At 39.9% G+C, this 11,634-nt stretch overlaps 1 long non-coding RNA gene across 1 annotated transcript in view; it reads left to right on the top strand.

Annotated features, from left to right (window-relative positions):
• The first annotated feature begins 8,769 nt into the window (after positions 1-8,769).
• LOC142070557 (uncharacterized) overlaps positions 8,770-11,634 on the top strand; it is a 39,427-nt gene continuing 36,562 nt past the window's right edge. The window contains exon 1 of the long non-coding RNA XR_012666414.1: positions 8,770-8,826. This is a non-coding gene — a long non-coding RNA (uncharacterized LOC142070557). The remainder of the gene's footprint in view (positions 8,827-11,634) is intronic.

Below are 11,634 nucleotides of genomic sequence, written 5' to 3'. Positions count from 1 at the left end.
ACATGTAAGGTTTTCATCTCGGGGCCAAAAGACCAAAAACATCAAGACACTTGATCACAGCCTTGGTTATGTGAGGGAGCGGGTGGGGATGGAACTGATCTCTTCCCTGCTGGAACTGTGTGAGTATCAGTGACGAACGTGTTTATGGTGGATTTGTTTTTTCCCAGTGGGCTTCTGGGATCTTGTATACTTCTGGAGGATGAGACCTTCTATGTAAAACCAGCCTTATGGGGAAGACAGCCCCATTTCAGCTCCCATGGTACGAAACTGCTCCCAGCAATGTATAGATCGGATTAGGTGATACCAGCCTTTTGAATACCTCCAGGGCATAGAGCCATGGAGCTTCTGCTGCCATTAAATGCAGGGCATTTTTGATATGCTCCAGGATTTGATTGAGGGATAATTGGAGAATGTCCCTTGAGTTGGGTGTGGCAGGTTACTGAGCCAATGGAAGAGGGATATGTCTGTGATGGGGCAGCTTTCTCCTCTCTCCTCATTTTCCCTCAGGATCCACCCACCTCCCTGTGTGTTCTCTGCTGATTTTTAGGGGGGTATTTTAAACACGGTCATTTACACCTGTGCAAAGTGATGTAAAGTGCTTCTAAATCAGAATTCTCCACCCTATATCAGTGCAGTGTATTACACTCACTTTGCACAGGCGTCAATGACTATGCAAGTCAGTGACGAATCAGGGCCCTCTGAATCTATCCCAGTAGTACAATGGTATTTGAAAATGCAGCAGCTGAGCCACTCCATGAAGTCAAATAGTTAATAGCTAGGCAGATGGTGAGCTAATACAACTGTTTATTATGCAAAACCAGGCTTGCTTTACTGTTACTTTGTCCACTTCCCATCACAGTGTTTGCCTGTTTGAGCCACCTGTTTGTATCTTGTCATAAACCAAGACTGTAAGTCTTGGAGTCTGGGAGAAGAACTGCATCTTTACTGCATGTCTGTACAGTGCCTAGAACAGTGAGTTGCTCATCCTTGATTATGCCCCCTGGGTTCTTTGGTACAACATGTAAGGATAATGTCAACATGTAAATTATAGTATGTAAACTACAGAGTCAGCATCCTACTGATCTGAACAGGGGACAGTTCACAACTCTCTAATATTTTTTCAGGCCTTTTGTAGACTCAGGAGGACAACATCTATTGGCTGATATTTGGATGGTTTTCTTCACAAACGTAATATTAGAGAATGGATGAGGCTACCCCAGGATGAACTGGAGGAGAGGGAAAATGATAAGCAAAGCACCACTGGTAGTATGCACAGACAGGAGAGGTAGCTGAGGGAGAAATAAGAGAGACAGGAAGAAAATCAGGAGACTACTGGATTGAGAGAGCCAAAAAATGACAGAGTAATCGTGTGTGTTGAAAACAGCAGAAGACTCTAGGAGGACAAGATTAGGCCCTTTTAGGAGTGGTCCAGAAGGAAGTCAGTTGTAAACTTGTTAAGAGCAGTTTCAGTGGCATGGAAGGGGCAAAACTGGATGGCAGGTTATATGAGAAAAGTAGAGGAAACTCAAGGCACTGGGAATAGAGTGCACACACAAAGATTCTCTAGGCAAAGTGGAGGTGGGAGATAGAGTTGTAGCTGGAGAGGCGAGTGTGGCCAATGAAGAGTTTTTATGACAATGCATATCAAAATTTTTATTCTAAATACAAACCTAGATGAGTGAGAGATAAAAATTCTATTGTTCAAAGCCTAAAATTGAGAAATATCATTGTTATCCTTGAATTAATTCTGCTTATATTTCTCAGATGTAACCTATACTGCCCACAGGGATACACATCAAATGTAAAAAATAGCAATATCATATACCCCGGATGAGACTCTCAGCTGGTGTAAATTGTTTTAATTCTCTGGATGTCAGTGGAGCTACGATGGCTTACGTCTTCTGGGAACCTGCCCCTGCCAGATTGTGCACAGGCAAAAAGCGACAGCCACTTGAATTTAATAGAATTCATGGGCATAGTGCCATAGAGATGTCTGGATAAGGAAATGGATGTGTTAGGGAAATGTACATCACAAAACATACAGGCTAAGTGGTGGTTTTGCGTTACCAAAAAAGGAAAAGCCAATCAAAACAGAAAACCCACACCACACACACAACCAAAAAATCCCCACTGACTTTCATGCTGGAAACTTCCCGCTAGCAATAGACCCAGAGGAAAGTCAGAATCACAAGTTACAAACCACCTGCCCCCCAGAAAAAGAGACCTCCCCCAAAACGAAAACAACCCCCCCCCACATGCAAACTCAGTTTGTTTTTCCACAGTACTGACAATGGAAACATACTGATTAATGGTGTGGGGTTTAATTTCTACTGTGAAGGCTAGTTAGAGCTCAGTAACTAATGTGATTTAATAAAACAGATAACAATGCACTCCTGCATTCATCTTTTTCAAGTGGATTTTAATCCTGGAAAGGGCTCAAAACACTTTTAAAAAAGGTACTTAATTGCTCAAGTATGTGCAATTTTAAAATTAAATTGTGTCTATATGTCTAAATTAAAACACATACTCTGCCGAGGAGCAGCTGATTTCATCCAGACAGCCAGATTCAAATGACTGAGAAACCTTTGCTATATTATCACAAGCTTTGTGAAATTGTGGACAGTCTTAATAGTAGCCTTTGGATGTCTGTTCATAAGCAATTGTGATATATATATATATAATGTCATCCATAGAGAGGGTGAAATCTTGGCTCCATCAAAGTCAATGATAGTTTTGCCTTTGACTTCAATGGGCCCAGGATTTCATCCATAATGAATATGTCTTCACAGGGCGTAAGCTAGAAAGATTCCATCCCTCCACATGCCTTCATGGTGAACAGGATTTATAATTTAATATCCATCAAAGTAATGATGTTTCTGAAGCTGAAAAGCTAATCTTCTCTTTCCCTGAGCACAGCTCTTATTAAAACATGCAGCCCAAATGACCATGGACACAATCTCCACCAGCCCAGTAGGTCTGTGCATGTTTCCTGAAGGGTGTGACAATCTGTCACTCAGCATGAGTATCTTACATTAGAACTGTTGAATTGTACAGCAGGTGTGTGAAGGAAGGAAGGAAAGCAGGCAGGCAGCCAGCTAGCCACCCACACATTGCTGCAACATGCCTGCTACAGCCTGCTCTAATACTGCTGAATGTAAGTGTCTAAAAATCCACTTGGACATTTTTAACTTTTAGGTCCCTGCCTTACCTTTTGGACATTCACTTGATGTGTACTGTGAGAGGTGTCTAGACAGATGTCTAGATAATTATATGGACAAAGAAATCCCATGTCTTGAATTAATTCTGTTGAAAATAGTAGGTCAGTAGGTAGGGCCAGCTCTACAAGCAGGGCAGAACAAGTGGTCACCTAAGGCAGCAAAAGAGTCTGTAAGTGGCTTTGTTTGGGCGACTAAGGGCCAATAAAGGATAAACACTTGCTGGTTTGCTTAGGGCAGAAGAAGCCCTAGGGCTGGTCTGGCCCTGTAAATGGGCTAACATTAAAAAGTACATTGGGACAGGACTAGCTCAAATTTCATATAGTAAAATCAACATGAGATTTTTATGGGGTTTCCCACCTAAATGCTAGCCCAGTAAATAAAAAAAAAGTGCTTACAGAAATGTTGCATTATCTGTAGTAGGCAGTGTGAAGTTACCCTCTTGCTGTAAAATATAAACAGTCTGCATCTAGGGTTTGCCAGCTTTATTTAGTTATTTATTACTACTAAGCAATGAGATATTTTTTAATGTCCTTCCCCACTAATGTAATACATAATGTACAATGCTGTTAGTGGGAGAAAAAAATGGCTTAAGGGAATAGATAATGGGCTGTAAAGCTTTTCACCTCTAATCACTAGTTCAAATCCAGGTCAGGCTGGTAATGATCAAGAGTGGTTACTATCTGATTGTTGTTTGGTAACCTGTGGGAAATTGGCTTGATAGATTAGATCCAATGGACATGTATTTACATAATAAAAATATCACTATACCTGTTAGTCATTGGCAAACTTCCTTGTAGTCTCAGGAAAGAGGCCAAAGACTGGAATGGGTATAGACACTGAAATATCCTCTACTCCCCTGGTGCAGGGTTGAGGCAGATTTGTGAAGCAGTATGGGGGCTGCTTGCATTGCTTGTGCCTGTCTTGAACAGCCCCTGTTCTATGAAACTTTGTTAGCCTCTTTCTGGCACTGGTCAAGATGGCTGTCTCTCAGACGAGGAGGAGGAAACTTGACTGCTAGGAACTCTTTTTGCCTGCGGGGCTGTTTTCTGGGGGCTCATACATGCACACATTTGAACAGAATTCCTCTGGGCAGTGTCCACTGACTCACTCAGCGCATTCTCAGAGCAATGGGCACTGTCCAAGGTTCTTTGCACTGGGTTCCTCTCTGGTTCCCAGTTACTGTTCCTCTAAACCCACTCCTCTCGCTACCTATTTTTGGTTGTTCCCTGCAGTTAGTTGACTTCTGTGTCTTGGTGGCCCTACCCCTCTTCTGAAGGTGAGGCCACTGTTGTTCCAGCAGAAGAGCCCATTTCCCAGAGGTCAAATAGACTGACCCCTTTGAACACCAAATCCACATAAATTTCTTTTTAAAAAAATAACACACTAGCTGTCAGACTGTGTAGTGGCTTGGCAGTAAAGTGACAATGTTGTTGGTGGCCTGAGCCATTCTGTAACCTTCTTTAGTGGGTTTTAAGTTGTCAGTAACTCAGTGGATTCTTTCTGATTTGCCAGGATCTAAATTCTATTCCATTCATTGCAGCTCGAACACTGATGTGCAAACAGTTAATTCACAAGTACACATGACATTAAGAAACTAATGCTTTGACTGTGCTTCTGTGCTCCCTTATATCTAACAGGATATTTAATAACTTTAATGTGCAGCAGAGTACAGTGCACAGAACATGTTAGTATGCCAGGCATACAGTACTAGGATCACTAGAATTAGGATTACTGTTTGACTAGAATATGCACAAACCTCCATACTATGATGGCATGAAGATCCTTTTCCTGGCAATACTCACATAATTTACGCTATATTGCAGAGTGAATGAAATATCTAATTTGCTGCTTCGGGCTTAATACAAAGCCCACTGGTGTCAATAGAAAGACCCTATTGACTTTGGTGGACTTTGGAGCAAATCCTTAGTGACTATTGACTTTTCTTAGAGGCAGTTTTAAGCACTTTCACTTAATACATTTGTTTTGTGGTTGTGGGTAGGGTGACCAGACAGCAAATGTGAAAAATTGGGACAGGGGGTGGGGGGTAATAGGAGCCTATATAAGAAAAAGACCAAAAAATCAGGACTGTCCCTATAAAATCGAGACATCTGGTCACCCTAGTTGGGGATGATGCACAAATGTGTCTTTTTTATATCACCTCATTCACTCGCTAGCTTGTCTACAGCTGTTGAGAAATATTTTCTTTTCAGCTAAAAATATTGGCCAAAACCCACCTGTTTTAGGTTTAAAACAGAAAGTTTTGATTTGGAAAAACCACTGCAGTGCCTTATGGAAGCACTCAAGTGCCCCATGCCCCTCTTCTCCTGTATGGCGCAAGCTCCTTGGCCAGACTATAGCTCCACAGATGCACCACACTCTCCCTTTTTGCTGACACCCTCTCCCTGCCAAAATGCATCCTGGGAGTTTCTGGATGTGGCACATCCTGGGAGATGTAAGAAGCCTACTCTGTAGAAGGGGATGGGGACATGAGATACTTGAACTACGATTTCCCTAAGATACCACTTTTCCAAATAAAAGTTTTTTGACAATGTCAAAACCTCCCATGGAAAACAAACATTTTTCTTTAAAAAAAAATACCTGTAGTCAAAACTAAACCGTTCTGATGGAAAATTTTCAATTAGCCTTAGTCTACATTTACCCATCCACTTGCAAATGGTGAGTAGAAAACTTGCTCTGGTAAGTGAGGGGACTTACTCTTCAGTTCCTATAGAATTTAAACTTCAGTTTAATAAGTAAAAAAAAGGTTCAAGTCCACATAGCTGTGTAGAGAAACCTTCTGAATGGGGCCCCACACAGCGCCGTCCTTCTGAATCTGTAGGGAGATAGGTTCAAATTGCCCAAATCATGAATCCTGGGTCCTGCCGGAGTTCATGATCCCCTGGATGATTTGTCAATGGATGACATTAAGCAAGGAAACTGTGGCATGGACACTGATTGCATGAAATGGTTTGTTGTGTCACTTGCTCCAGCAATGTTTTATTGCATCTGTGATGTGTTGCACTAACACTGGTTCTGACAGAATCGTTTTGTTACATCCATTCATGGCGCATGGTAGTTATTGCTATACCAGTGCATACTGGGGATCCTGGAGCACTATCACTATCTGCCAGTGCCTCTAAGATGAAAAACTTACTGTAGTTGTAGCAAACAACCATTTCAATCAAGAATGCTTATAAAATATCTGGAATGGTGGTTGTGCCTGAATGCAAGAGGCTGTACAAAAGTTGCAAGCGTAGTGTATCAGAATCAAGCCCTGACTTACACTGAGTAGTACCTTATTTGAGTAGGACTACTTGAGGAGCAAAATACTTCTCCGTCTGAATAACAGTATCAGAATTTGTCCCCATGTATTCACAGGGCCACCCTTTGTCTTTTTCTTTGTGTACCCATCTGTAGTGATTATAGAACAGGATACTTGGAGCCAGGACTCGTTGGTTGTGTTTCCAGCTCCGCCACTGTTTTGCTGAGAGACCTTGAAAAAATCACAAACTTTCTTTGCCTCAGTTTGCCATCTTTTACGACATGGGTATGCTGAAATTTGCCTCCCTTACAGCAGTGTAGTGTGACTTCATTCACGTTTGTAAAAAGCTGAGGTTCTCAGATAAAGCTGCTCCTCTTCTCATGCATTATCTATATTTTATTTTCAGAAGTAAGGTATTTGAGTAAATTATAAAATGCAAAAGTTTGTGATTCACTATTGACAGTAAGGTTAATGAAACCCAAATTATTATTTTTCACCTTCACTGGACAGGTTTGCAAACAGTCCCATAAATCTACGGGATTTTGGGCCAGCTGCAGCTATTCCAAATTATTTTTGTGAATAAGCTGTCACTTATCCAGCATCTTTTTTTAGAGACATTAAATAGGAGATTTCTCCCAGCCCGATGAAACACACGTGGAGAGAAATATGAGTGGTCTATTCCCTGCAATCATTTCATCTTTGAATTTTAGCTACTAATAATGACTTAGGGGCAAATTCTACCCTCAGTAACTCCTAATGATTTCAGAAAGAGCTCTACATGCATATCTGCGGACAGAATTTTGGTCTCTCAAAGGTTAATAATAATTAGGCAGCAGCTCTGGAACAAGTCAGCTAAGGCACTATTTTTAGGTCATTCTTCGTGACTGTTGTGTGTTCAGACCATGACTTCATGAAAACAGGACTCACATGATACATTTGAATTTATACACCCACTATATATATAGATACATATAGATATAGATGCAGGGATATATTGATATTTGTAGGGTGGATATGTGTATGTATCCAAGCACACAAGCATCTATATATATAGATGCAGGGATATACTGATATTTGTAGGGTTTACATGTGTGTCCAAGCATCACAGCCATTCCACAATTGTTGATTGTAATGTATTATTATAGCCATAGTAAAAGAAATAATTTTCCAGAACTGGCTGCTCACATTTTTTTTCCCCTCAGAAAATGATTGTCGTGGACACAATAAAATCGGTTAATTCTGTTCAGTGATTGGCTTGATATTTTAACATCTTGAATCCATGGAAAGCATTAATCTATAACCCATTTTTTCTACTAATTACCTTCAGTATATAACTTGAGAACTACTCGTGAATCTGCTAGATTGAGCACTGATTGCTCACAGTGTTCTGTTTCATGTAAACAGAGCTCTAGCAATTAAAGCGGTGTGCAATGCTACCATGTTTTTTTCTTTTTTTCCTCCCCTAGTCCTAAATTTCTCTTATCGTGTGGGCAAAGCTTTCTGGTAGTCCGCAAGCTCCTCTTGTGCTGAAAAGCCTCTGCATTCTATGCTGTGAATAGCTGAAATACTGCAGTGAGAGTTTTTACATTGGAAAAGAGATTTTACCAGTTCCGCTTTTGTCAAAATCTTTATGAATGATATTTTTGTAATATCACTTGCTCCAGTTTGGATTTAAAATTATAATTAAAGCTGGTGCATGCTATCTGTGTTGCATTCTTCTTGAACCTTAATATTTAGGCAGAGGAATTTTCACACTGCAAACCCGTAAAAGAGAGAATATTAATTAAAAAAAAGCAATTTCCGCTTCCTTTCCTAAACTGTATCCATGTTGCTAATATTGAAACTTATTGTCAGCAGTGTTCTCCTTCACAGTACAGCATGCTCTTCTGCTTTAGTGTCCACTGAAGTCACAATCCAGTGAGGTCACTTTGGACACAATGGCAGAGTGACAAAGGAGTGTACTTTCTCTGCAGGTTAGGATTGGAAAGGTGAATGGACTTTGAAGGAGAAAGCCCATGTTTGGACGAGAATATTTTTCATAATTAGGATATGTGACAAGGAAAATTAGGAAATTGGAATTGTACAACTGTAAATTGTAAATGGAATTATCATTACATATGACACATTTTAAAGTTTTCCCCAATATGAAATCAGCATTTGGTTTTGTTTGGATCCCATAGTTAGCACAGATACTTCTGGGATCATGTATGTCTTGGGCTGGATGGAGTTAAAAATACTGATTGACGTTCTGCTCTCATTTACATGTAGGAAACCCAAATAATGTTATTCCAAGTGATACAGCATAATGGGGCTGCATGTGCCTAGTTGTGAGCAAAATTTGGCATGGTAAGTCATCACTTTTCACAATTTTCTTTCCTCAAGGAATAACAACTCAATCCTGCAACCCTTACATGTGTAGGCTTGGATTGTCAAAGGACTTAATGGACTTAGGTGCCCAACTCCCATTGGCTTTCAGTAAGAACTGGCACCTGACTTCCTTATGCTCCTTTGACAATCTTAGTCATAGCTGTTATTGGTAATTGCAGTAATTAAGAACTAGTTGATTTAACTGGGAGTACTCATGTGAATCATTAGTATTTATGTGAGTAAGAACTGTAGGGCGTGGCCTTTGGTATTTTTTCTTTGAAAGATGGGTCTTAAGGGTCATAATAGAAAACTTGACAGAAGATAGAAATTTGTTACCTTTTTTGTAGAGTTTTGGACACTGTCACGCACGGCTAAAACAAGACGCTATTTATTTTGCTCAGTTGTACCACCTCTGTCTCAATATGAGTAGGATGATGCCTGCCCTCAGTCTATCTAATCTATCTATCTATCTCATAGATTTTTAAGGTCACAAGGGACCAGTAGATCATCTAGTCTGAACTCTTTTATAACTCAGGCCATAGAATTTTACCCAGTTTCTCCTCTACTGAACCAATAACTTGTGTTTGACTAAAGCACATTTTCCAGAAAGGCACTAGGTCTTGATGTGAATATATCAACAGATGGAGAATGTACCTGTTCCCTTAGTAGTTTGTTCCAATGGTTACTCACCCTCACTGTTAAAAAAGGGCCTTATTTTTAATTTAAATTTGTCTGTAAGTTCCCATCATTGGTTCTTGTTATGTCTTAGCTAGATGAAAGAGCCCTTTAGCACCTGGTATTTTCTCCCCATGCAGGTGGTTACACACTGTAATCAAGTCACCTCTCAATCTTTTTTTTTTTTTTTTTTTGGTGTGATAGGCTAAACAGATAGGGATCCTGAAGTTCCTCATTGTAAGGCATTCCAGCCTTTGAATACTTTTGTGGCTCTTCTGTGCACCCTCTCAAATTTTTCAGCATCCTTTAAAAAACATGGATACCAGAACTGGACAAAGTATTCCAGTATTGGCTTCACCGATGCTGTATACAATCACCAGTAACATATAAAATCACCTCTCTGCTTCTACTCAAGGATTGCAATAGCCCTGAACTGGGTGCTCACGTTGAGTTGCTTGTCCGTTCTGACCACTGTCTTCTTTTCAGAGTCACTGCCTTCCAGTATACCATCTCCCATTCTGTAGGTGTGGTCTGTGTTTTTGTTCCTAGATGAATGACCTTGCACTTGTCTGTATTAAAATGCATTTTGTTTTAATGGGCCCAGCATATAAAGTAATCCTGGTCACTCTGTATGTCTGCTTCATCTTCATCATTATTTACAACTCTGCCAATATTTGTATAATCCACAAATTTTATCAGCAGTTTTTTATATTTCTTCCACTTCTACAGGCATCAATGAGAGCTGATCATGCAGAAAGAAGTTAGTCTGCATATAGCAAGATGTGCAATGATTCTTTTGTATAGTTTTCTAAATACTAATTTTTTTCTATTTCCTTCTGCTGGTTTTCCAGCTTTTGCAATTCAGAGTTTTATCCAGAATGCACTAATGATATGTACATTACATTCTACAAGCAGAAAGCCAATTTAAGTTAGTCCAAATGCACTGCTTATTATCTGCTAAATATCAGCAGTGCACCATATGGTGAGGAAACAGCAAGGGTGAATTATATGCAATACAATTATGGTATGAAAACACAGTCATTTTTGTTACTGAATGGATCCTAAGTGGAGATTTGTACATAAACTAATCATTTTTTTATTTTGCATATGAAAATACACCTAGGAGCTTTACCATCTATATATCTTGTAGGGACAATGTACTTTGGTGTCATAAAAGACTGGCCAAAGCAGACAGCCTTCTTGATGGCATTCTTAACTTTGTCTTTTTTTTCTTTCAGTTTTAGTTAATTCAATAAAAAAGATCACTTAAGAGTGTATTTTTTTAAATCTGTACCGGTGCATCAGTTCATACTGCATCTATAGTGAAACAAGCAGTATCTTACTGCATGCAGAAGAGGTGCACTAGATGGTCCATAATTTGTAAGATGTCATATCTAGGTCCCACTAGGAAACCCATTATCAAGTTGCAGGAGCATAGACTAAATGTAGTGTTCTATTCTTCCTACCCACAAAACCCACAGCAAAGCTGCTCCATATAGTCCTATCATGATAGGAGTATTGCACCATAGAAATGTGTAGAGCTGGAGAGGTCATGTCGTCTACCTCCTGCCCCTACCTCCTTCCGACACTGAGGCAGGACCAAGTAATACTTGAAATCATTCCTGACAAGTGTTTGTCTAATGTGTTCTAAGAACTTCCAGTGATGTGGATTCCACAGCCTCCCTTGGTAACATATTTCAGTACTTAACTATCCTTATAGTTAGAAAGCGTTTCCTAACATCTAACCTAAATCATCTTTGCTGCAGATTAAACCAATTACTTCTTGTCCTACCTTCAGTGGGCATGGAGAACAATTGATCTCCATCCTTTTATAACAGCCCTTAATATATTTGAAAACTGTTATCAGGGTCATCATCAGTTTTCTTTTCTCAAGACTAAACGTGCCCAGTTATTTTTCATCTTTCCTTGTAATCTTTTATCATTTTTGTTGCTGTCTTCTGAACTTTCTCAAAACTGGATAAAATATGCTAGTGGAGGCTTCACCAGCTGAATAGAGTGGAACAATTACCTCCCATGCCTTACATATGAGATGACTGTTAATACACTCCAGAATGACATTTGCCTCTTTTGCAACTGCATCACATTGGTGTC

This window comes from Caretta caretta, chromosome 1, assembly GCF_965140235.1.
Source record: "Caretta caretta isolate rCarCar2 chromosome 1, rCarCar1.hap1, whole genome shotgun sequence".
In the NCBI taxonomy this organism is placed as follows: Eukaryota; Metazoa; Chordata; order Testudines; family Cheloniidae; genus Caretta; species Caretta caretta.
This window is presented reverse-complemented; position numbering and strand designations above follow the sequence as displayed.